At 39.2% G+C, this 27,966-nt stretch overlaps 1 long non-coding RNA gene across 1 annotated transcript; it reads left to right on the forward strand.

The window, feature by feature from the left end:
- The first annotated feature begins 96 nt into the window (after positions 1-96).
- LOC143651266 (uncharacterized) lies at positions 97-27,299 on the forward strand. The gene is made up of 4 exons (XR_013159942.1): positions 97-370; positions 22,922-23,046; positions 24,990-25,147; positions 27,098-27,299. It is a non-coding gene; the product is annotated as an uncharacterized LOC143651266 (long non-coding RNA).
- Positions 27,300-27,966: the final 667 nt, after the last annotated feature.

The raw sequence follows: 27,966 nt of genomic DNA on the forward strand, positions 1-27,966 counted from the left end.
CCTAATCCAGTATGACGTCATCATACCTTAATTACATCTACAAAACCCTGTTTCCAAATAAGGTCACAGTCTGAGATTCTGGGTGGATATGATTTGGAGAGACTACAACCGCGAGGGAGGAAAAAAGAGCGGGAAGAGGAGCTGCTTAGGGAAGTTAAAGGAGGGGGAGAACCAGTTAAAAGAAGATAGTGGTTTTAACTTTTGGTTGTGCCACGTTATTTAATGATTCTCAAGTCATCTTTCATTCGGCTCTCTGATTTTAGCCTCACAACAACCTTGAGAATTTGAGGGAGCTGGTGTCATTGTCTGCTTTTTACACACAAGATAAATGAAGCTCAGGGATATTGCATGATAAGCCAAGAATAATCAGGTAGTAAATATTTTGACTCCTGGCTACATGTTATTTTTATTATTCTGAATGGTCTCTGGAAGGTGAACATAGGTTTTATAAAGTATTTAGTTTGCCATTATTGCTTTCTTCATTAGTAATTTTGGGTATGCAAAATGATTTTGTTGGAGAATGGTAGAAAGCAAACTTAATGAAGGCTGACTTTTTAAAAACAGCTTTATTAAGATATAAGTCACATGCCATACAATTCATCTGTTTATGTGAAATTCAATAATTTTTACTTTATTGCAGATATGAGCAACCATTATCACAATTAATTTTAGAACACTTTCATCATCTGAAAAAGAAACCCTGTATTTTTTAGCTATCACTCCCGTGTTCCCCCATCTTCCCTAACCTTAAGCAATCACTAATCTACTTTCTGTTTTTAAAGATTTCCCTATTCTTCACTTTCATGTGAATGGAATCATGGAATATGTGGACATTTGTGACTGGCTTCTTTAATCTAGCATAATATTTTCAAGGTTCACCCAAGCACCATGTATCAGTGCTTCATTTCTTTTTATGACTAAATAATATCCCATTGTATGTATTTACCACCATTTGTTTATTCATCAACTGATGGATATTTGGATTGTTTTTACCTTTTAGTTATTATGAATAGTACTGCTATAATATTCATGTACGAGATATTTCGTGTCAACATATATTTTCATTTCTCTTGGATATACACCCATAAGTGGAATTGCTGGGTCGTATGGTAACTGTTTGTTTAATCATGTGGGGAAATGAGACACTGTTTTCCAAAGCATCTGCACCGCTTTATGTATGCACGTGTGTACATATTATTTATTTATATTAGAGAGGTTGTAAGTTTACAGAAAAATCATTAGAAATACAGAATTCCCATATTACCCCCCCCACGAACACACAGTTTTCCCTATTATTAACTGTTCAGATAAGTGTGGTGCCTTTGTTACAAGTGATGAAACAATATTATTATCATTATACTACTAAGTAGTTTACATTGGAGTTCATTGTTTGTGTTGTACAGTCCTATGCATTTATTTTTATTTTTGTATCTTATATACAACCTAAAATTTCCCCTTCTAACTCCCTCCAAATGCATAACTCAGTGGTGGTGGTTACATTCACACCATGTACAGCCAGCCCCACCCACCGTCCGTTACCAAAAGTTTTCCATCAGCCCAAACAGAAGCTCTTTACCAAATAAGCATTAGCTCCCCAATCCCCTTCCCAACCCAGCCCCTGGTAACCTGAATTCTAGCTTCTGACTCCATGAATTTGTTTATTCTAAATATTTCATATCAGTGAGATCATATAATGTTTGTCCATTTGTGCCTGGCTTATTTCACTCAATAACATTGTGTTGCTTTATGTTGGAATTTTAATTGGGCTTGCATGAATCTGAAAATTGCATCGGGTAGATTGACATCTTAATAATATTTAGTCTTCCAATCCATGAGCATGGAATGTCCTTCCATTTGTTTAGGTCTTCTTTGAGTTCCTTTAGCAAAGGTTTGTAGTTTTCTGTGTATAAGTTCTTTACATCCTTGGTTAAATTTTTCTTAGATATTTGATTCTTTTAGTTGGTGTGGTGGTTTGAAGCTCTTATACCCCAGAAAAGGCCATGTTCTTTTAACCCATCTCTGTGGGTGCGGGCCTATTGTGGGTGGGAACTTTTGATTACGTTATTTGAGTTAAGACGTGCCCCAAGGTGGGTCTTAATCCTCATACTGGAGTCCTTTATAAGACTCCAGAAGACATCAGAAGCTAAGAGATTAAATTAAGAGATGCACACAGAGAAGCACACAGAAGTTAAGAAAGGAAACTACAGATAGAGAAGCCAGAAGTTAAAGCAACAAAACCCGGGAAAGAAGGACCAGCATATGTTGCTATATGCCTGGCCATGTGACAGAGAACACCTCTAGCAGATTGCTAGATTGCTAGCAGCCTTTCTTCAAAGAAGATATGGTCCTATTAATGTCTTAATTTGGACATTTTCATGGCCTTAGAACTGTAAATTTTAAGTTAATAAATCCTCATGGTTAAAAACTAACCCCTTTTTGGTATATTATATTCCGGCAGCTGTAGCGAACCAGAACAGTTGGTATTATACATGAAATTTTTGTCTTGATTTCCTCTTCAGATTATTGGTGTTTAGGACATTATGGATTTTTGTGTGTTGATCGTGTACCCTATCATGTTGTTGAATTTATTTATTAGCTCTATTAATCTTGCTCTGGATTTTTCCGGCTTTTCTCTATATAGGGGTCATTTCTTCTACAAATAAGAAAAGTTATACTTCTTCCTTTCCAATGTGGAAGTCTTATACTTTTTTGCCTAAATGCTTGTGATGGTTTGGTTCATGTGTCAGTTTTACCCAGTTGTTTGATAGCGTCCAGTTGTTTGTCCAAGTACTGGCCTGATTGTTGCTGTGAACATTTTGGGGACTTAAATCATTGGTAAGTTGATTGTCTCTATGGCTGATTATATCTACAATCAATTGAAATTGCCTTCTGCAATGAAAGACATCTCAGCAGTAGAAGAGAGAATTTCCATCTCTATTTCAGCCAGCCAGCTGCTGGGGAATTCATCAAAAACCTTCATTGGAGTTTATAGCCTACCCTATGGAATTTGGACTTGTATATTCCCACAGCTGTGTGAGACCATTTTTTACAAAAACTTCATCATATTAACAGATATCACCTTCAGTTCTGTTTCCCTAGAGAACACTGACTAATACATTGCTCTAGCTAGAATTTTCAGTACAATATTGAATAAACAACAGTGGTGGCAATGGGCTCCCTTATCGTGTTCCTGATCTAAGAGGGAAAGTTTTCAGCCCTTCACCAGTGATTCTGATGTTAACTGGTTTTTTTTCATATATGCCCATTACCATGTTGAGGAAATTTCATTCTATTCCTAGTTTTCTGGATTGATGAAAAAAAGTTTTCTTTTTATCAAGAAGAGGTGTTAGATTTTATTAAATGCCTTTTCTGCATCAGTTAAAATGATCATGTGAGTTTTTCTTCATTCTATTAATGTATTACATTAATTGATTTTCTTATATTAAATCACCCTAGTATAATTGGGATAAATCCCACTTGGTCATTGTATATAATTCTAGATTCTTTGTGATACTATTTTATTGAGTATATCTTTATCTATATTCATAAGGGATACCGGCCTGCAATTTTCTATTCTTGTAGAATCTTTATCTGGACTTGGTATTAGGATAACGTTGGCCTCATGAAATGAGTTATAAAGTGTTCCTTCTTCTTTAATATTTTGGATGGATGTTAATTCTTACTGGAATGTTAGCTGAAGTTCACCAATGAAGTCATTTGTCCTGAAATATTTTGTTGGGAGATTTTTGATGACTGATTCAATCTCTTTACTTGTTATTCATCTGTTGAGATTTTCTATTCTTCATATGGGTCAGTGTAGGTAGTTTCCATGTTTCTAGGAATAAATCCATTTAATCTAGATTATCTAGTTTGTTGGCATACAATTGTTTTTATTATCCTCTTATAATCCTTTTTATTTATGTGGGGTTGGTAATAGGGTCTTTTCTCTGATTTCTTATTTTAGTTATTTGTGACCCTTTCCTTTTTTCTTTGTCAGTCTTGGTAAAAGTGTCTATTTTATTGAAATATTTGAAGTAGCAACTATTGATTTCATTGATTCTCTCTATTGTTTCCTTATTCTCTATTTCGTTTATCTATGTTCTACTCTTTATTATTTCCTTTCTCCTGCTTGCTTTGGATTTAGTTTTCTCTTCTTTTTTGGATACTCCAATCAAGAAGTTAGGTTTTTGATTTGAGTTTTTTCTACTTTTTCAAGGTAAGCACTTAGAGCTATAAATTTCCCTCTCAGCACTGCCTTTGCTGCATCCTGTAAGTCTTGGTATTTTGTGTTTTCATTTGCTTCAAGATACTTCCTATTTTCTCTTGATATTTCTTCTTTGACTTATTGATTGTTTAAGAATGTGTTGTTTAATTTCCATGTATTTTTCCATTTCTCCCTCTGTTACTGGTTTCTAGCTTCATTTTATTGTGGTTGGGGAAGATACACTGTATGGTTTCAATATTTTTTATTTTATTGAGACTTTTTTGTGAGCTAAGATATGGTCTATCCTGGAGAATGTTCCATTAGAGAAGAATGTGTCTTCTCCTGCTGTTGGTTAAAGTATTCTACATGTCTTTTAGGTCTAGTTGGGTTTAGAATATCTTTCAACTCTGTATTTGTTTACTGATCTTATGTCTAGATGTTCTAGCCATAATTGAAGGTGGTGTATTGAAGTCTCTACTATTAGTGTCTATTTGACCCTTCAAGCCCGTTAATATTTGCTTCATATATTTTCAAGCACTGTTGTTAGATAATACATACTTATAATTGTTTTGTCTTCTTGTTGAATGGACCCCTTTACAAAGTGACTTTCTTTGTCCATCATAATAGTTTTTTATTTAAAGTCTGATTCATTTCATGTTAGCATAACTACCCATGCTTTCTTTTGTTTATTTTTTGCATGACCTGCTTTTTCACTTTCAACCAACTTATGTCTTTGAATGATAGTGAATCTCTTGTAAACAGCATATATAGATGGGTCATGTTTTTTCTTGAACCCTAATGTTAACCTCTGCCTTTTTCATTTGAAAATTTAATCCATGTACATTTAAAGTAACTAGGGATAGTGCAAGACTTTCTTCCTCCATTTTGTTACTTGGTCTTTGTAATTGTTATGCATTTTTTGTCCTTCAATTCTTCATTAACGTCCAGTTTCATATTTATTTGATTTTTTTTTGTAGTGTACCAATTTGAGTCCCCTCTCCTTTCTGTATATATTTTTCATATACTTTCTTTGTTGTTATCATGGAGCTTGAATTTAACACCCTAAATTTATAACAATCATATTTGATTTGATAGCAACTTTACATCACAACATACACATACACATTTTCTTTATCTTTCCATCCTCCCAATTTTTGTTGTACTTTTTACAAATTGTATCTCTATATGTTGTGTGTCCAACCCCATAAATTGATCTTTTAAATGCATTTACATTTTAGAACCTGTAAGAAATAAAAAGTGGAATTACATACCAAGAAAATATACAATAGTACTAGCATTTACCCATATGGGTACCTTAACTGAAAGTCTGTATTTCTCTATGCCACTTCTATCCACTGTCTAGTGTCCTTTCCTTTCAGTTTGAACAACTCCCTTTAGCATTGCTTGTAGGGGAGATCTAGTGGTGTCAAATTCCCTCAGCTTTTGTTGGGAATGTATTAAATCTCTCCTTCATTTGTTTTTATTCCCTCATTTTTGAAAGACATCTTACCAGATATACAATTCTTGGTTGGCAGCTGTTTTCTTTCACCTTAAGTATTTTGTTCCATTGCCTTCTTTCCTCCACGGTTTCTGATGAGAAATCAGACTTTAATCTTTTGGGAACTTTCTTTACATAACACATTGCTTTTCTCTTGCAGCTTTCAAAACTTCTCCTTGGTAGTTGACATTTTGACTGTTATGTGTCTGGACATGGTTCTCCTTGAGTTTATTCTTTTTTAATATTTGAATGTGCATATTCATGTATTTCATTAAATTTGGGAAGTTTTCTGATATTATGTATTTGAATCTTCCTTACATCATTTTCTCTGTCTCTTTTCCTTCTAAGACTCCCATAATGTTTATATTGGTATGCTTGAAGTCCCATAGGTCTCTAGTCTCTGTTTTCTTTTTAAAATTATTGTTTTCTTTCTGCTGCTCATCCTGAATTATTTCAATTGTCTTGCCTTTGAGTTCAATAATTCTTTTTTCTGCCAGCTCCAATCTTCTGTTGAAATCATCTAGGGAATTTTTCATTTCAGATATTGTGGTCTTCAACTCCAGTATTCTGTTTGGTTCCATTTTAAAATTTTCTTTATTGAGATTCTTATATTGCTTGTTTATTGTTTTGCTGTGTTTTCCTTTATCTCGTTTATTAAGGCATAGTAAGGATCATTTTTTTAAAGCCTTTGTTTAGAATGTCTTAAAGTCTAGCATTCTTCAATGATGGTTTTGGATTTTTATCTTGGTTTTTTTTTGGATGGGCCATCATTTCCTGTCTCTCTTTTCTTTGTCTGGTAATCTTTTGTTGCACAATGTACATTTTAATATTTTGAAGTGGTGTTTCTGGTATTTAGTCCCTGAGCTGTCTAGCCCTTAAATTTGTGTACAGATAATGATAGGGCAGAGATTTCCTTGAGTATTGTAGTGAGTTATTACTTGAATCACCTTTGATGTACCTTGTGACACACAAATTAAGGTTATCAATTCTTTCAAATTACCTATGACTCCTGTATTGTGTGATTTTTAATGGGACTTTGTATACAGACTGACCATGTAAAGCTCTGGATATTATTCGGGTCACAATTATGTTTAGTGTTTGTCATAAACATTTATGGAAACTGAGTGGCCCATAGCTAGAGGGGCAGGCAGATTGCTGCAGTTGATTGGAGCCACCCTTCTTTAGTTTGCCCTCATTCTGGAATTACTCATTTAGAGTTTTTACCATCTGGAAAATTTTAAATTTTCATAATTTTCAAACCTGTGATGGTTTTATTTTTTGGAAACTGGGTATGTTTCTGGTCAGAGATTAGGATGTAATTGGGTGGGTCTTAAATTTCCCTTAGTTTTCTTCTCTTGCAAACCATTGACTGTTTAATTATAAAATAAGAATTTGAGTACACCGATTTATACATGAGTAATTATAAGCACGTGATCTAACTATGGCAGTTTAATTAGGCTAGTCTGCAATATTATTTTGAAGGCAACATTATTGTTATCGTAACTAACCTTGTGAGCAAGCATGCACAGTAAGCCTATGAGTGACACTAGTCTTATCTCCAGTTTGCAGATGAGAAGACTAAAATCACTTGTTCAGGGTTACACAGCAAAGAAGAGACAGTGCCCCCAACTCACCTGTTTGACCAAAGAGCCCACACTTTGAATTCCTGCCTTGTACTGTGGGCAGTACTCCAATTAATGGCTCAGTGTGACTAGATTCATCTACCACAATTTCTCTAATATTTGGAACCCAGTCCATTATATTAGTATAATCAAAAGAACTAAAAAAATGGTCCATTTGTAGGTTAATGAATCAATTTTTGATTAATTAGAGTTTGCTAATTAATTAATCTAAAATCTTTTTTTGTTGTTGTTGATATTTACTATGTGTTAGGCCAAGTGGGCACAATAATGAGCTAAAAAGGCAAGATCTCTACCTTTCAGGAACTTAGAGCTTGGTGGATGTATCAGAGAATGATGAAATAATTGCAAAAATAATCATAATGGCAAATTCTGATAGTGATAAGGTTTTGAAGGCAAATGACGGTAGTAGTGATAGGTGAAGAGCAAACAGAAGAATTAAGGGGAAGCGATTAAATGTATCATCCATCTACTGTCATCCATCTACTCAGCAAACATTTATTGAGTGTCCTGTATGTATACAACAGTGTGTCGAATGCCTTGGAGGATATGAAGGTGAAAAATACATCCTTGCTCTCAATAAGAATTCAAGAGAGGAAATTCATGCACAAATAACCATAACCATGGCCATAAAAATATGACTGAAGATGACATGATGATTATGATCGCTAACATTTATTGGCATAATTTGAAGTACTGGATGTGAAATAGCTCATTAGTCCTAAAACAATCCTATGAGGCAAATATTATCCTCTTCAGAATGGAAGGAGAGGGGATGGAGAGCAGCTGGTCAAGGGTACTGGGAATGGGTCTGGGGGTCAGGAGATTGGCAATGTCATTTCAGGACCACATCTGGACCAGGTGGCCAGTCCAATGCAGTGGTGTCTAGTGAAGTTTCTGCTCACTGTGTACCCCAGAAAACACTACTCTCAGTAATGAGTGGGTTGGGGACAAACTGAAGGAAGGGTCAGCTAGCCAGAGGCACAGCTTTCTCATGGGACAGGTGTCTGGCTTGAATCTTTCTCTCTTCACTATTTCTCCTCTGGTACAGGTTTTCTCCAAGCTTTCTAAGTATCTGAGAAGTTTCAATATCATTGCACAGATCCTACTGGTTAAGAAGATGGGTTTGTTAGTTCATAGAATGAGAAAAGGACATGGGTCAGGAATGATGACGTCAAGGCCAAGACTGAGGAAAGATCTTCTAGTTGAGTGTTTTGCTTTGGTTCAGAAGCAGAGCAGTTTTAGTTAAAAATCAACAATATATCAATAATTATAACAATAGCAGCTATTGGGTACATACTATGGGGTAACTATTGTGTTGGGAGCTTTATCTATATTAATTCATTTAACTCCTGCAACATTACTGGGGAGTATTAATAGTTAACTGATGAAGAAAGTGAGGCTTAGAAAGATGAAGTAATTTGCTCAAGCTCTCACAGCTCCTGTGTGGCAGAACCAAGATTCTCTTTAAGCAATGGTGGGGCTACACTGTCTGCAGTGGAATCATGCCTGAAAGAGACAGGAGGATGAGGTGAAAAGGAAGGAGCCCTGGGACTGGAGCCAGAACTCCCAGGGCCTAATAATCTGGCTCTATCATTCCCAGATTCACCTGAAACAAGGCTTAATTCTCACCCTTGTAAAATGCCCACAATAATATAATAGTACTTTCTTTCCCAAACTCACTTCTGATTTTGGGTGATTGACTGTAAGGCTCAAACAAAAGAGGTTTTAGTATTGCATGCTCAGTGGAAGGTGGAAGGGACACAGTTACACTCAGTTCAGGTCTGCAAACCTGAGAACCAATTCTGTGCCTGAAATTGTGCCTGGTGGGCATCACATGATTCTTGGCAATTGGCCTTAATTTGAAGAGCTTAAAATGTGAAAGAACACCCTTCTAACCTGCAGTGCAAGGAATAACTGGAATGAACCATACAGCAGAGATGTCCTTTCCCATGAACTTCAAAACTTGGGAGATGGCTGAATCAGTAAGACTGTCATTTTGAAAAAAACTAAAGGACAGGAATAACATGATAAACAGCAGGGTGAGTGAATTTACTAGATACAAATCATATCAAATGGAAAACTTTTCTTTCCATAAGAAAATAACTGGCTTTGGCTTGGGGCCAACAAAAAATAGATGTAGACAAATAATGTGACTCCAGGAAGAAATAACTCTACTTTAGTTTTCTCTGAATCCTAAATTGGAAACCCAGAAAATCCACTATTTCTTCTAAATTGGGGCAAGGGGAGGAGGCAGGAGACAAATGAAAAAGAAAAACTGCATCTCAATCGGGATTTGCTTATCTTGAGAACATGGTGAGTTCACCTCCTTTCCACCCAAGGTGAAATTCTTCCATTGAGGCAGGATTGCCCACGGGCTTCTAAGTTGTGGAGGGAGAATGGGTATTGATTAAGTGCATGCATTTTACAAGGGAAGAAATGCCCTGGATTTCTCTGAACGAGTTTTATGTGTAACTGTTTCTTATAGTGAAGTATTTTGTTTTTAACCATCAGCTCCACAAAGCCTGATGATCCTCAGTTGCCTTAAGCTAGTCTTTTGTTTTTCTAAACTAGAAACCAGGAAATTGTAAGGCAAATGTGTAAACCCCTTGTATGCAGGCTGGGCTCTCCCAGCCCAGCACTGGGCCCAGGCAAGAACTTGAGGAATAATTTGGTTCTGGGATGGGAGCTTTCTCTCCTAGTCTCTTAGCGCCCCAGGTGGCATGATCTCAGGGTCATGGTGGGGTGTCTGACAGGTTGATCACTCTTCATTGTTTGATATATGATAAGGAGGCTCTGTTATCTTACCGCACCTATATTCGCAATAAAGCCTCTGTACATCATGGTTTGTATCACTTGAGGTTGACAAAAGGTCCATATGCCTATATGATCTGATTTATTCATGTTGTAATTGCACGATTATTTACAGTTTATGTGTGAGGCTTGTAACTCATTCATCCATCAAATAGTTTTTGGGCACCTATCATGTGCCAGGCACTGTCCTAGAAACTGTTGACATAAAAACAATGAAAAGATATTCCTGGGTTTTAAAAGTTCCAGATTTGCAAGGAAACACAGATACATAATACACAGATACAGTACAGTATCATAAGTGCAAAGATGAGAGACGTCCCAGGAGAAGGTGAATAATTCTGTTTTCCAAGTTCAAAAAAGTGTTCGTAAAAGAGGAGAGATCTATTTTGTGGTGGCCTTAAGGAACTCAGTAAATGCTGTTTAAGCACTTGGTCATAAAGCTGCTGGAGTTGGGGTTTGAACCACATTGAATGGTGGGGAGCCTCAAGAGAAATTGGGGTGCTATTACTAGAAGAAAGGGAACAGGATCACAAATAAGCACAACAGTAGCTGCCCATTACAGAGGTTACCTCTTGACTTCCCAACAAAATTTAAAGTTCCTTGAGGCTGGAACCTGGGTCATGTATTTGTCATGGATCTTCCATTGAAAGTGGGAACCCACAGTGAACACTTGCTGGGGTGAATCTGCATGTCAATACAGCTGCAGTGTATGGTCCTATGTGTAGCGTCTATCAACACAGACTTGCCTGAGAGGAGGCTGGGCAATTGTTTTCCATATCCATCCTCCTTTGCTCCTCTGACCAGCACCCCCTCTGTGCCTCAAGAATAACAAGCACCTTGTTGTACCTTTCCATCAGTGGGTGCCCCCTCTTTCTTCTTGACTGGAGCTCTGCCACTGGAGGCCTAGCAAGGTCTACTTCCTGATTAGTTCTTGCTCCTCGTCAGCTACTCCAGCCATAGGGTCTGCAAAATGTTTCTCATCACTTAGAGCTAAAAGGTCTCCCAATAAGTGAAAATTGCCATTATAGGGAGCTTCAGACAATGTGCTTTTCACAAAGTAAAGTGACAGGGAGCTATTCAGTTCCCAGCTCAAAATTGTTTCCAACAGATGATTAGGGAATTCAGAGTTCACACTTCATGACTTAAGACAGACTGGGAAGGAAATGACGCTGGGAGTGGAAGCAGAGACAACCACCTGGAGCAGGGAGGCCTGTGGAAGCAGCTTTGAGTTGGGACAGGCCAAGGCCAGATCTGACGTCATGGATATCCCAGTTTCTTTGGTATCTCTTCTAATTGCTGCTTGGCCAATGGAGAGTTCTGAAGCTGGGAGGAAAAAACACTGGACCAGGAACTGGAAACTGGAAGTCTGGTCCTTACTCTGCTTCTAATTGGCCAAGTCACTCAAGACGAGTCACTGACTGTGTCTCAGTTTCCTTTTCTGTGAAATGGGTACTGCCCTACCCTTGAAGGATATTGTGAGGGTCTTGCAGGATATCAAGGGCTCTGGGCTTCATCTGTTCCTAATTTGTAAAAGAGAGAATTGGGCTCACTCTCTAGCCCCCTTCCCACTGTAAAATCCAATAGCTCTTTTGGTATTATTGTTATGTTTTTTATTCTAAATGATATCTGAAAAGTCCTGTTCAAGTACTTAATAGCATATCTGTAGTAGTTAGGTTCAGGTGTCAGCTTGGCCAGGTGATAGTACTTGGTTGTTCTGTTGCTGTTGACTTAAATCATCAGCATGTGAATCTCATCTATGGCTGATTACATCTGCAGTTGACTAAAGGGAGTGACTTCTGCATTGAGTGATGTTTAATTTAATTAGTTGGAGGCTTAAAAGAAAGAGTCAGCAGAGAAAGAGGCAGTCCAGCTGAGTGTAGCACAGCTCAGTAGCTCAGTATACCTCAGCTCAGTTCTCAGAGCTGACATGGACTGAGACATTTGGAGATGCAGAAGGGAGAGGCCCCAGAGAAAGCCATTTGAACCTAGAAGCTGAAAGAAAGGGTCAGCAAAAATCACCATGTGCCTTCCCACCTGACAGAGAAACCCAGAATTGTAAATTTATAACTCAATAATTGAATAAAGTAAAACAATATCATAGTCTCCTTCCTTCCTTCTATTCTCCACTTGGCCAGTGCATAGCAAAAGGGAACAAGACAACTCAGAACTTATGACAGACCAGGAAACCTCTCTATGAAACAATGTTATGAGAGCCTGGTTGGAAAGAAGGATTCCACGGTAAAATGAACTCAAAAGAAACTCTCCAGAATCACCGTCTGACAAGTTTTTGAAGCTCATTTTATAGAAAAAAAGCCTATTTTTTATTGAAGATGGGGTATTGTAGTAAAAGAATAATAATCTGGCTTTTGGCTAGATCAATTTAAAAATATATCCTTTAATCTCCCTGGGGAGATGAGCAAGACAAGGTCCCTCTCACTCATGTTGGGGAGGCAGGTCATATAAGTGTGAAGCATGCAATAAAGGTAAGTTAAATGAGAATATAATGGAAAACGCAAGGGTTGCTGTGAGGTAGTCCATGGCTGGTTAATGAATGAGTGGCAAAGTGGTTTTTGAGATTTGGAGCAGAGGTATCATGAGCCATGTTCATGAAGTTTGAGGTTGAAGAACACACAATGAGCAGCCAATATGGCAACCTTTCTAGTTCTTGAAGACGCAGGGTCCAGAGTGGCATAAAGGAAGGGAGGCGGCATGGGCTCCACTTCTAAGACACTTCCAGACTGTGAAAGCCTGGGGCATCAGGAAACACGGAGAGGTCATTCCCCTCCTACACTGATGTCCTCCTGGAACTTCTACTTCACAGAATTCACTCTGATACTTGACAGATTTTGAGATTCCCTCAGTAAGTCTTTTAAGTAAGAGGCCTCTGGTGTAGGAAATTTTATATCAATTATGAGAACATACCTATTTGTATCTTCCTGGCATCACAAAGGATTGCAGAAAGAACACTGAACTTGGAGGCCAAGTGGCCCACTTAAAATGGGACGTGTCACTTAAACTCCCAAGGTCTCAGTTTTTTTATTGGTAAAATGAAGTTAATTCTTGCAGCATCAATGTGAGTTTCCAAATCAAAATGAAATATCCTTTGTGAAAGAGTTCTGTAAATTCAAAAGTTGTTATTGAAAGCTGAAAAATGTGGTTTGATTTTGCTTCTCCACTTATGAGTTCTTTGAGCCTTGTTTCCTCAACTGTAAAATGGAGATAATAATAGCACTTGCCATGCAGGGTTACTTTAAGGATTGAATGAGGTGATACAGGTGGAGGGGTTAATATGGTGTTAGACTCACAGTGATACTAAACCTATGTCTGCTACTCCTCTTCTTCTACTGGTTCAGCTAAATGACAAAGGGTGGTCATTAAGGAAAACTTGAAGCTTTGCTAGCAAAAGTCTCCATTGTAAACACTCTGGTGATGATAACTTCCAGAAAGGATCTAAGAAGTATCAGTCTTCTTTCAACTGTACATTCCAATAACCCAGAAGCAAATAGTTCTTTTAATTGCAAAATATAACATATATACAAAAAAGCAATATATTCCAAAGTACATTGTAACAAGTAGTTAGAGGACAGATTCCACAGTTTGGTATGGGTTACTGTTCCACAATTTCAGGTTTTTCTTTCTAGTTGCTTCAAGACACTGGGAGACTAAAAGAAATATCAATATAATGATTCAGCAGTCATACTCATTTGTAAATCCTATCATCTCTGTTACACTCCTCCTTCTCCTTTGATCCTTCTCCCGATCTTTAGGGGTATTTGGGCTATGCCCATTCTAACTTTTTCATGTATCTATAATATGGGATGGGGGTGGTGGTGGAAATAGTTGCTGTTCGAGAGAGGTTGGGCCCTCTGGGTTTCAGGACTTATCTGGGCTAAGAACCATCTGGAGGTTGTAGGTTTCTGGAAAGTAATTTTAGTGCGTGAAACTTTTGTGGAATCTCAGATAACAACCTTAGGTGTTCTATAGGGTTGGCAGGAATGATTTTGCTTGGGGTCTGCCAAACCCTGGTAATTAGCAGTTATCTGACTGAAGTTAGCATCAGAATATCCTTCAGAAGAGCCTCTCGACTCTATTTGAACTCTTTTAGCTACTGATACCTTATTTTGTTACATTTCTTTCCCCCTTTTTGGTCAGGAGGCGTTGTCGATCCCACGGTGCCAAGGCTTATCCCTGGGAGTCATGTCCCACGTTGCCAAGGAGACTTTCACCCTGGATGTCACATCTTATGTTGGGGAGAGGGTAATGATTTTACTTGCAGAATTGAGCTTAGAGAGAGAGAGGCCACACTTTGGCTCATATAGTAGTTGAAGTTCTAAAATACCAACAATGTCATCTTCAACCCTATATTCTGATTTATCGTAGTTCCCGACCCAGTCGGCTTCATTCTTATCTCTAAATGATGACTGATTTTTTTTTTTAAACAGCCATTGTGGTAGCAATACTGACTTTCAGAGCTACAGAACTCCAACTCTGAGTGTTAGGTATCACACGGGTAGCCAAAGTTCCAGGGAGAATCCTGGTTATACATATATAGGACAGCATCTCAAAATCTATATATGATATTTACAGCTCTGGATTAAATGTGACTGCTCTAAGAGCTTGCAATCTAGGCCCCAATTTTCTTATACGTATCTTCTAAAAGAGACCATACAATAATCGTTCTTTTGTTTCTGGCTTATTTTGTACTACATAATGCCCCCAAGTTTCATTCACCTTGATGCATGACTCACAACTTCATGCCTTTCTGTAGAGATGCAATATTCCAAGGCTGATAGTTATTTTTTAAAGAAACAGCTAAAGCTCTATAGTCACTGCAGCTGAGACAGTATGCTATCCTGCCTCCACTGCCCACAAAGTGCCTTTACTCACCTATCCAAATGCCAAGCTAAGGTGGTATCTGTTGTGAAGCAACTGCATCACTGAGGACTAGAGGTGATTCCAAGGAGACCTGCTAGTCGAGAGCCCCATGATGAGTGGCATAATTGAGTACTGCAGTTCTGTGCTGAGCAGACTGTAAATTCTTGTTTGTTAGATCACTCTGAGCACTGGCTACTGCTTTGCACTGGCTCAGAGAACCTCATATAATGTAACATTGAAGCTTGAATTGCCTCTGTTGGTACTTTCTTGGAGGCTTTGAGACTTCCTCTGCCTTTTGAGAAGTTTTCCCAATTCTTCCTTTCTGATCCCATTTCCTTTCTCCATTCTTCAACTATGTTGGCTGCACTGAGTTCCACCCACAGAGAACTTTCACAGAGTGCTTTCTCTTTTCACCTTACAAGGTCCAACAGCAATCCCACACACTGCCTTGGCTTCCACCTTCACGTCATGCTGCTTCCCAAGTTTCTATCTTCAATTCCTCATCTCTTTCCTGAGCCATATGCCCATATTTCCAATTGCCTACTAGACAAGTTCACTGAATGTCTTTTATGTACCTCACACCCCAAACCTCCCAGAAAAAATTCATTGATACTCCTACATTTTAGTCAAAAATTTCTCCTTCTCTTATGTCTCCTAACTTGTTCCGTAGTATTATCACCTAAGTTGAGATCATTTTTGAAATTTCCTCTGCATCCCTCCAGTCACCAGGCTATCCTGCATTAAAGCATCACTTAAATATTCCCGCTCCTTTCTGTTCCAGCTTCCACTGTTCTGGTTCATGCCTTTGATCTCATGCTTAGGCTATTGAAAAAGCCTACTGTTTTAGTTAGTAAGCTGTTGGAATGCAATATACCAGGAATGGAATGGCTTTTTAAAAGGGAATTTAATAAGATACAAATTCACAGTTCTAAGGAAATGAAAGTGTCCAAACTAAAGCATCCAGGGAAATATACCTTAATTCAAGGAAGGCCAGTGGGTCAGAAACACCTCTGTCAGCTGGGTAGTCATATGCTGGCATCTGCTGGTCCCTTGCTCTTGGGCTCTGTTGCTTTCAGCCTCTGTTCCTGTAGGGGTTCCTCATTTTGCTTCTCCAGGCCTGAGCTTCATCTCTTGGTTTCCCTTGACTCTCTCCAGGTTCTGGCTTGCCTGCATCTTATGGTGACATCTGCTGGGCTCCAAGCATCTCCAAACATCTATGTCTCTTTTCTCCAAGGGTTGGCATCTGTGTCAGCTCTGCTCTGAAGTTTCTGTAGGCTCCCTTTTAGTCAGTTCTGAGGTTTCTGTCATTTCTGACTCTCCAAAATATTCCCTCTTTTAAAGGATTTCAGTAAACTAATCAAGACCCATCTGGAATGAGTGGAGTCACATCTCCATCTAATCAAAGATCACACCTACAATTGGGTGTGCCACATCTCTGTGGAGATAATCTAATCAAAAGTTTCCAACATGCATTATTGAATCAGGATTAAAAGAAATGATCACCTCCACAAGATTGGATCAGGATTCAAACATGGCATTTCTGGGGTACATAATACTTTCAAATCAGCACACCTACCAACTTTTTACTATTTATCTTCCTCATGGAAACAAGGGTTATAATGTTAAAAATCATATTACTTTATATCTTTTAATTATTTAAAAACTATCATGTCTTTCCATGGTTTACAGGAGAAAGGTCAAACTCTGGTATGCTTGTCACACTTTGGCCTTAATTTCTTACCTATGCCAGGAGCTCTCAGTCTTTTTCTCACCCAAACACTGTAATGCCTCATTACTTTATTCATATTTATTGAGGGGAGTGGAAGGGAACCCTCTAGTTGGATATTTTCAAATCTGGGTTGGAGGCAAGGGATAACAGATATCTCCCTGGAGGGCACAGGACATCTTCCCTTGCCAAGGGTTCCCTTGTTACCCTGTTATACCCTAGACTCTTATAACACTGTGCTCTGACCATGCTGTTCTCTTGTCTTGGAATTTCCTTCCATTCTACACTACTTATTGCTGGGTCTTAGGGGTTGTATGGAAACATCCTAGGAATTTGGAAATAAGATTGCATTCTTGTGAGTTAAATATGCAACAGATCATCTAGAAAGCAGAACCTTAGCAAAGAGTTAATCTGGGAGAGTTTACTGGAACACCCAGACAGTCATGAACCTGCTACCGTCTTAACCCTTCCTTGACAGAAATTTATACTTTCATTTTGGTGTGCCTTTCCTCCCTATGAATTCTGGTATAACTAAAGAATGAGGCAAGGTCTTATCTGGAAACACACAGGTTTATTAAGAAAACCCTGAATGAACTAAGAAAATAATAATAAAGGCAGAAAAATAAGAGGCCCTGAACATTGAAAATATGTACTAGTCAACAGCTTATGCATTTTGTCTATATCAGTCCAGCTACTTCTATAAAATGTTTATCAATTTAATAGGCTTAAGAATGAGATTTCTGTTTAAGTTCTAGAGTGCTTGGAATTGGTTCCCTATTCTGATTAGATCAAAGGCAGTAATGACTCTATTTCCAGTGATCAAGATGGCATTGACAGTCCTTGGTGTGAACTGGCCAGAGATATGCAAGATGTAGCCATTGAATACTGCTACCCAAATGCTTATGAGAGGCAAGGCTCTGAGTGACAACATATTTGACACCTTAACGGAGCTTTGTGGAGTTATAAAGTATAGCAATGTTGGCTGATTGTTCTGAATATGTTGGATGCAGTTGTTAAACAAAGGGGAGAATTCAAGGCTTCAAATTTCTGGCTCAAGTAGCATATGAAGGGCATGAGAGTTTCTATGTGTACCCTGAAAGAAATTCTTATTTCTCATAACTGTAGACTTGAGATTACTGAAAACCAGACCCACAGCATCATTGTGCAAATGGCTGAATTATAGCACAAATTGAATTCCCACTCTTACAAGCTGTTAAAGGGAGGGTGTTGATTGGAAAGGAATGGGATCCTAAAAATTGAAATGGGGACATATGAGCCATTAATGTTGATGGTGGGGACATTGAAAACTTAGATTCTGCTGAGTCTTATTTGCCAGATAAACCTGTAATGGTCTTTCCTGAGATATCAGTCACCCCTACTTCCAGTCAACCCCAAGAAATCAGCTCCCAGCCCCTACCTGAAGAGATTAACCCTGCTGTGCCTGATAAACCTATAATTCCGTCCCTCTGAAGGAAAAAGCATTCACACCCCTGTCTGAAGAGATTAACCCTGTTTCAGAAACCGCAATTCCCTAAAAGTTTCACTTGTAGGACTTTGCTAACTCCTCTTACATCCTGCCCCTACCACTTCTCTTTTCTTACAGACCTATAACTAGACTGAAGTGTGACCCATGAGATGTGCTGTACTCCAAAAGAACTGCATGCTTTTTTCCAATTTATATAGACAGAAATCAGTGGAATATGCATGGGAATGGATATTAAGGGATAGAATAATGGTGAAAGAAACAAAAAAGTTGAATCAGGCTGAATTTATTGATCTGGGCCCACTAAGCAAAGATTCTGGATTCATAGTTATAGCTTGAGGGGTTAGAAAGTGCTCTAACAGTTTGTTTGGTTGGCTGAAACATGGACCAAAAAATGGCCTATATCATCTGAAGTTGAAATGCCAGAACTGCCCTGGTATAATGTAGATGAGGGGATTCAAAAGCTGAAAGAGCATGGAGTGGGTTGCCTATGGTGCACTATGGGACACAGGCTCAGACACAACAGAGACTTTTAGCGAATGACTGTTTTATTACTGACACAGGGCAAAAGGTCCAAGAAAACAAGGGAAGAGATCCCATCATGGCCAGTCTCCTGGGAATGCCAAGATTGGTGGGTGGCAGCTCTGTACTCTCCACTTTGTATCAGGAGAAGAGACAAATCCATGTGCTGCCTAGGGCCAGTTATTTATACAACCCAGGGGAAAGGGGCCCTGCCACTGAGAGTTCCTGCCTGGATAAGCAGCTGGTACTTCTTGTTCCCTGTTTTGGATTTAAGGTATGATCAGGCTGCTCCATTAGACCTAACGTTTATCCCAGCTTGGGGCTGTGGAATAGAAATATATTGAAATATCTGCAAATAATTGTAAAGGAGGGAGAGTAGATGAGGGCTGGGAGATGGCCTCTAGGTGTGTCCAAGACTTCTCCAACAGAGAGATTGCAATGTTAGAGTGAATTTATCATGTAGGACTTGCTCATTTTGCTTAGGAGGAGAAATAACTAGTGGTGTTTGCGTACTGATTCATAAGCTGTTGCCAATGGTTTGACTGAATGAACAGGGGTTTGGAAGAAACATGATTGGAAAATTGGAGACAAAGAGGGTCTGGGGGAAACATATGTGGGTAGACCTTTCTGAATGAGTGAAAAGCATGAAGATATTTGTGTCCTATGTGAAAGTTCACCAGAGAGTGACTTGAGCAGAGAAGGACTTTATAGGATGACTCATTCTGTGGACACAAATCAGCTTCTTTCCTTAGCCACTCCTGTCATTGCCATCACTCATGAATGAAGTGACGGTGGTAGTAGGATTGGAGTTTATGTATGGGCTCAGCAAAATGGACTTTCACTCGTCAAGGCCAACCTGGCTGCAGTCGCTGTTGAGTGCCTGATTTACCAGCAACAGAGACCAACACTCAGTCCCTGATATGGCACCATTCCCTGAGGCGATCAGCCTGCTACCTGGTGGCAGGTTGATTATATTGGACAACTTCCTTCATGGAAGGGGCAGTGTTATTTTTAACTCGAATAGATACTCACCATGTATATGGAATTGCCTTCCATATATGCAATGTTTCTGCCAAAACTATCATCTGTGAACTTGCAGAATGCCTTATCCACTATCATGATATTTTCATTAAGAAGCAGAGTTGCGGGGCGGGCCGCGGTGGCTCAGCGGGCAAAGTGCTTGCCTGCTATGCCGGAGGACCTCGGTTCGATTCCCGGCCCCAGCCCATGTAACAAAAAACGGAAAAACAAAATACAATAAAACAAGAAAATGTTTAGAGATGTTTCCCTTTCTTCCTTCCTTCCTTCCTTCTATCCTTCCTTCCTTCTCTCTGTCTTTCCTTTAAAAAAAAAAAAAAAAGAAGCAGAGTTGCTTGCTTCTGATCAGGAAACCCATTTCATGGTGCCACCTGGCCACTTTGTGCTCCTCATGCCTCAGAATCAACAGGCAAAGAAGAAGATGATTGCGCTGGCTGGGGTGATTGATCTTGACTATCAATCAGAAATAGACCTGCTGCCTTTACAATGGATATAAAAGAAGGGTTTGCCTGGAATAGAGGAGATCACTTAGGACATCTCTCAGTATTGCCGTACCCTGTGATTAAAGTCAATGGAAAACTACAGCCACCCATTCCAGGCAGGACTACTAATGGCATAGAAACTTCAGGAATATGGGATTGTGTCACCCCACCAGGCAAAGAACCATGATCAGCTGAAGTGCTTGCTGAGGGTAAAGGGAACATGGAATGGGTATTGGAAGAAGGTAGTGATAAATATGAACTATGACCATGTGACCAGTTACAAAAACAAGACCTGTTTCCTTGCTTTGTTGTGTATATATACATAAAGCAAATAAGATGTTTTTTCCCATCCTATCTCCTTATCATATAACATAAATTGAATTAACTTTATGTGATAGTATTTAAGTTGCAAGATATCAAGTTTAATGGGTGAATATTATTCAGGGTTTTGCACCCTCTTCAGGTAGAAGAGTTAGTGCAATCTGTTTGCATGTTAGATGAAAATATGACTATTGCTGTTTTAATTTAGAGATTAAATATGGCTTAAGAGGATATATATGGGTGCCCAGTTAAGTCAAGGAGCAGCCCATGAAGATTAAATTCATGTGTCAACTTGGGTAGATTATGCTGTCCAGTTGTTTGGTCAAGCAAACACTGTCCTGGTTGTTACTGTGAGGATGTTTTATGGATTTAAATAATCAGTCAATTGATTATATCTATGGCTGCTTACATCTACAACCGCAATGGAGATTGCCTTCATCAACGAGAGAAATCTCATCCAATTAGTTGAAGGTCTTAAAGGGAGAAAAGATGATTTCAGCAGTCAGAAAGGATTTCTATCTCTACTTCATCTAGTCAACCTTTCCTGGGGAAGGCACTGAAATCTTCATTAGTGTTCCCAACCTTCAGCCTATCTTATGGAATTCAGACTTGCCAATCCCTGTGGGAGCCAACTCCCATAATAAATCACATAATATTTACACTCTGTGTGTGTGTGTGTATCCTGCTGATTCTGTTCCTATGGAGAACCCTGACTAATACACTGTCATGAAAGTAAGAGTGAGGAGTCAGGGTGTTACCAGCAAATCTGCTGAAATGTGCTTGCAAAACAACACATTAGAACAGCACAGGAGCCATGAGCCCTGTATGTATCTTTAGCAAAGGAGCCCTGTATGTTTTGCTGCATGGTTGTAATGGTGATTTTAGGTCATGAAGAAAATGTGACACTACTCATTATGCTATTTAAAGAAGAAAAGGTATAATCTTTTAGTAAAACTCTTATTAAACATTGTTGTTTAAGTATTAAGGAAAAGTTAACTTAGAAATTTTGCGTTGCCAAAATACCTCATTCCAGAGAATGTTATATAATGAGGAATTAACAATTTATATTTAGTACAATAGATTAAAAAAGAAGATTAATGTACTGCCACTTTATGGGGGAGGTACAAGCCCAAGGAGTGAAGGTGAAGAATTAAGTGGCAGTGAGGCAACGGAAGATGGAAAGCTATGTTATGCACTACATACAGCCTTAGCTTTTTGGCAAGCAAGGGTGGCAAAGAAAAACCACTCTTCAAGATAGCTCATGGAAGGGAGAAAAGAAAATGCATCTATCTGGCTCCCTCCCTTTTCCCTTTCCCACTGGTTATTCACCCCACACCATACTGAGTCCTCTTTACTTCTGTGTTCCATCATCCAGCCCCTTAGCAGCCTCTCAGGAAGTCCAATCCTGTGCTCCTTGAGGTGACACTTCATCCAACTGTGTAAGTGGACAGGTGACTGAGGTGAATAGGGCTTCGTGTATTGGGGGTGATATATATCCCAGGGATTCAATTTTTACTAGAAGGTAAGTAAAATACTATAGATTAGAGTGTAAAAATATATACATAAAAATTAAGGTAGAACTCAAGACTTCAAAGAAAATATGTCTGTGGGGTTGCTTTAGATGATGCCTCTTGATCTCTATGGGGTACAAAGATTTTTTCCTCATAAGGAACCTGAATAGCCTTGGATTAGAGCATAGACATGCAAATTATGTGTGAGAGAATGAGTTGTTCCCAGTCAGAAGCTTGACTGAGTTAACTGAATGTGTTAGCTGGGGCTGTTCCATGGTGGAGCCCCAGGAAAAGGAGTGCGCTTCCATGCAGTGACCAGGAAAGGGCAAGTCTTAGTCACTAGACTTCCAATCGCAGTGAGAAGGACGCCCCAATAAACTGCGAATGTTCCCATCACATTCGTGAGACCATCTCAGTTGTAGACTTTGGGGAAAATTCTTCATTTTTTTCCTCCTGCTATCCATTCATTCTATTCCCATTAATAGCCCTCACTCTGTATTTTTTTTAAATGCAGTTTGATTGAAGTATAGTCAACACACTATACAAATCATCCAAAGTATGCCATCACTGGCTCACAAAGTATCATTACAAACTTACTCATTTTAAAACCACATTTTTTAGGCATCCCAATCAGGGGGTGTAAATGCGATGAGCCTAGGGTAACCAGCACACTTCAGTGCCCTGACTACAGTGTTTTTAGATCTACTAGACTGTTTTGCAGATTTATTAAAAAAAGAAGCTGTGACCCTACTCAGTTTTGGCATCGTGAGTGTGATGCCAGAGCTACTGCAGCCATCTTTCCACCAGGTGGAGAGGATTTGTCTGAGAATGGAGACAACCAAAAGGGACCAGAGAAACTGGATCTCTCTGAGCTCTTGTATTGGCGTGCTTGAGATCAGCTCTACTCCTGGCTTTCCCAATCATATGAACAAGTAAGTCCCCATTTGTTTAAGCCTGTTTTCTGTCACTTGCAACTGTAAAAATTCATATAAATAATAATAATTCTGTAACTACACATTTGCTCCTCTCACTTTCCTTGATTTCATTTCATTAGTACCAAGCTGCCTTATGATTATTGTTGATTTTCCAAGTTGACCTTCCCCTGGGGAGTGAATATACTGAACAAATATGTTCATAGATGTTTCCCATTCAAATAACAGCCTTTTTTTTAATTCTAAGGAAGTAAATGGGTTTTCTGTTGTATAATTCAGTCACTGTGAGTCTGATTCCTCAGAGAAGGCGCAGATTGAGTTTTTAGCTTACAAGAGTGAAGGTTGGGTTCTGGATTGTGGAAAATTGACCAGGGTGATAAATGCAGCCTCTGGACCTTGTTCCTTGAAGAACATATCCGGACACCAACATGTAGTGCACGAGCATGAGCTTCGAAACCATTCTACCTCCTGTCCCACAAGAACCGTCTGGAATGTCTCCTCCACCTTTTCCATTCATCAGTTCATTCATTCATTCAACAATTGTTTACCAAGCACTGGGTATTCTTAGTGGAAAAAGCCTGATAAAAATCCCTGCCCTTATTGTGCTTATATTCTACTGAGGGAAGACAAATAATAAACAAGATAAATGTGTAAAAGAGATAGTAATAAATGTTAAAAAAAAAAAAAAAAACAACTTTGCGGGGAGAAGGGACTGAGATTTTTAGAGAAGGTGATCAGGGCCACAACGTGACTCCTGAGCAAAGATGTAAAGGGAGTAAGGGGGTGGGCCACGGTGGTTCAGTGGCAGAGTTCTTGCCTGCCATGCTGGTGACCTGGGTTCGGTTCCTGGTGCCTGCCCATGCAAAAAAAAAAAGTTAAAGAGAGCGAGGGAAGTAGCTGAGCTGAGCCCCACAAAGGTGCTGAGAACAGCCAGTGCCAAGGCTCTGGCTTATTGAGGAAGCAGCAAGGAGGGCTGCGTGGCTCAAGGAGGTGAGTGACGAGCGACAAGGTGAGGTCAGAGGGAAAGGAGGCCCTGGGCATGTGGATAAGGGAGCCGTCGTCTTTTACTCTTTGTGAGGTGGGAGCATATGGGGTTTTGAGCAGAGAAGTGACGTGGGCTCCCTCACACTTGGACAGTATCCCTCCGGCTGTCGTGCTGGGGCTGGACTCCAGAGAGGCCAGTTGGGAGGCTCTGGAAGGTGATGGTGGCCTGGGCCAGAGTACAGGCCATGGAAACGGTAAGAAGTCGTTGAAATCTGGAGATATTGTGAAGGTAGAGCTGACAAGATAGGATTTGCTGAGAGACTGAAGAGAAAGAAAAAACTGAAGGATGGCATTCAGGTTTTATTTTGTTTTGTTTTGTTTTGTATAAGTACCTATCTATGTGTCAAGTTTTTTTTATGTTGCAATAGACACTTATGTTATAGCAGAGTCAGTTATGAAAGTGGCTGTGCTTTTTGTTTTTAATCTCTTTTCATGTTTTTTTGGTTTTCATTATTATTTAAATGTTTCTTTAAAATTATGAAATATAACATATATACAAAAAAGCAATCAATTTCCAAGTACATTTTAACAAGTTATTATAGAACAGATTTTAAGGTTTGGTATGGGTTACAGTTCTTCTAGCGGCTCCAAGACACTGGAGTCCAACAGAAATATTGATATAATGATTCAGCAGTCATACTCATTTGTTAAATATTATCTTCTCTGTTATACTCTTCCTTCTCTTTTAAATAACATAGATACTTAAAGGCAATAAATTTCACAGTACATTGCAACAATTAGTTGTAGAACACATTCCAGAGTTTGGTATGGGTTACAATTCCACAATTTAAAGTTTTTATTTCTAGCTGTCCTAAGGTACTGGAGGCTAAAAGAAATATCAGCATAATATTCGGCATTCAGGGTAGGGCGCTTTTATTTTTTCAACTTTGCTTCTCCAGAATCTGTGTGATAGACACTCCTTTTGCAAGAAGAGATCTTTGTGATGGAACTGGAAGAACCACATCACCAGAAGCCAAAGCAGCTCCCCTCTGGGAACTCCTTTGAAAGTGTTGGACAAGAAAAGGGGCTGGTATTTCCTTCCTGCTTGGAGACACAGGTAAGCAATGCAGCAGTATCTGAAGAGCTTTGTAGGTCAAGGGGACTCAGAGACCTGGTGTGGGTAGACTAAGCAGTGTAGGGCAAGTGATCTGCAGTAGCACAGAGCAGAGGAGAGATAAGCCACTTGGAGCAATTTGCAGTGGCATCCAGGTTGCCTGGTAGAATGAGGAGTACCAGGGCATGTGCCACTAACTAGGGCCAGCAGAAAGACAGCAGAGAGGAGAGGAGGAGTAGACAGTGACTGGAGCAGGGACAGAGATTCTGATTATAAATGGAAATTACCCTTTATCCTTTGGGAATTCTTAAGGCGACACAAGATGGCAGAGGTCTGAAGTTCTGCAATTTGGAAGATGGGGCAATTGATTAGAGGACATAATACAAATATTAAAATGACTTTGCCTAGGGTAGGACCAGGGAATGTTTTTGTCTTATAATTGTCCCTATAGGGCAGTTCTACTGATAGCTACCAATCTCCCCTGCTCTCTAGGGTACTGATAGTCCTAAACTGGTTTCTTTCTGGGTCCAAACCTTTTTTCTTTTGTCTTCTCTTTAGCTTTGTTGTTTGTTGATGTTCCATTATTGACCCATGTCCCTTGCTGGCCTCTGCTGGTCAACTCCATATTGTTTGCTCCTCTACTTCAGTACTTGTAGATGTATTGCATGTAATCTGTCTCTCTGTCCTCAAATGCTCGTAAAGATTAGGCTTTAAGGTGCAGAGATTTTCTGTCTCAATTGTGAAGCCTTAATCAACTTGGCCTTCTTTATTTTTTTTTCATGAGATTTATTGCTTTCTGATTGCAAAATAAATACCTACCCATTGTAGAATGCAATTGATTTTCTAGAGCATTTATTTTAAATTTGCATTCCCTATGACTGCCCATCTGGGCAATTCAGGAGGTGCTGGAGGAACTGCTGTCCTAGAATGCAAATGAATCCTGAGCAGTCTTTGCTGTTGAAAGAGATTTTGCAGAAACAAGCATTCACAGCTGAGTTGCTGCTTGGACAACTCTTTCTCATTGTGCAAATATCCTTTTTCTATAGTTGTTTTTGTTCCTGTCTTCCAAACGTGCTTTTAGCTACTGGAGCTGGAATGAAAAGGCATTCACTTACCAGAAAATATGACCTTGTCTGAGCTTTGCTGCTTGTTTCATGCTCTCTAGGTGGATAGTACACACATGTCATTTGTAGGATTGACTGATTTGTCGCTCATGTACTGGTTTTATTGGGCACATTCTTTGTTGTATGGGAGGATGTTCTACTTATATTCATTTGGTCAAAGTAGAAAGAATTAGGTACTTAGCAAAAAACCCAGTTACTATTGCATGCTATTCTTTTTTCCTCCTCTGAACCCATTAAGTACCCATTAAGTCACATACATGAAAATTACCTGTACCCATAAATGTAGAATGCAATACCCAATTGCATTCTACAATGGGTAGGTATTTATTTTGCAATCAGAAAGCAATAAATCTCATGAAAAAAAAATAAAGAAGGCCAAGTTGATTAAGGCTTCACAATTGACACAGAAAATCTCTGCACCTTAAAGCCTAATCTTTACGAGCATTTGAGGACAGAGAGACAGATTACATGCAATACATCTACAATAACAGTTATGTTATTGTCTCTTCATAACTGTTACTGAAGAGACAATAACAGTTATGGAGGATGCAGTCTGTGTCATTCACATATCTTCCATGATTCATAATTCTCACAACTTTACCAGGAAAGTATTATCCTCATTTGGTAGATGCTTCTGTTATATGAATGAAGAAACTGAGACTCAGAGAGGTCATGCAAGAATTTTAAGTTCAGGTACTGGAGTTGCTGTGAGTTTAGATAAGCCCTTGAATACTCTTGAGAGCTGGGGCTAGAAATATTGAAGCTTGAGGAGAACAAATTAAATTGCAAAGACTGGTATCAATTCTCCGTCCACATTAACTTTTTTCAGTTACATTTTATCTTCTTCAACAAGCCGACTGGTCAGTTGCCCAGGCACTGACCTACCACTGAGAGCAGATTTGCGTGAGCAGAGACAGGGGAGCCAAAAGAAAACCTACTGGCTTGGCTGATGGGGATGACAGCCTGGTAATGGCCCTCTAAGAGTGTATGTATGAATTAAGCAACTTTCATTTCCTTTGTAGCAAAAACATCAATTAAGTTTGAATAATCCATGGGTTTTTCCCATTTTCCGACAGAAGGAAATCAGCACAAATTGACTGGAGTGTGTTTTCCTTTATGCTTTGATCATTAATCATCTTCTGCTCTTTCCTGCCACCCCCTCCCTCCAAAATTCACACACACACCACACACACACACACACACACACACACACACACACACACACACACACATCGCCATTTCTGTTGTCCTCTGCAATTTGTTTAGTCTAGAATATAATGAATATATGCCTTCATGTTTTGAATGCTGATTTTATGGAGGAGGTGCCAGCTGGTCCTGCTAAGGTTAGTGGAGGGCTTTTTCAGAGCCCTTTTTGCAGGTCAGTCAGATTGATTGGCTTTGACATCACAGTTTGGTCCCTGGCTGGTGCCACCCTGCATGGGAGCCAAACAGATGTGGCTTTGCAGTCCTCTCCATCTGACGCAGTTAGAGAAAGCTTTGTCTTTGAATGGCCTCCCCCAATTCATACTCTATTTTGAAATGATGCTGGAAATGCTGTCCTGCAAAACATAATACTGGGAATTATCTTGCCCTCATCTCAGGACCTGGTATTCCAATGGTTTGAATAACTCTGGGGTCACCCAATAGGATCCTGGTTATTGGAATGAAGTCAAGAAGTCATCTAGTTTTTCCTTTGAT

This window comes from Tamandua tetradactyla, chromosome 12 (genome assembly GCF_023851605.1).
Source record: "Tamandua tetradactyla isolate mTamTet1 chromosome 12, mTamTet1.pri, whole genome shotgun sequence".
NCBI classification, from domain to species: domain Eukaryota; kingdom Metazoa; phylum Chordata; class Mammalia; order Pilosa; family Myrmecophagidae; genus Tamandua; species Tamandua tetradactyla.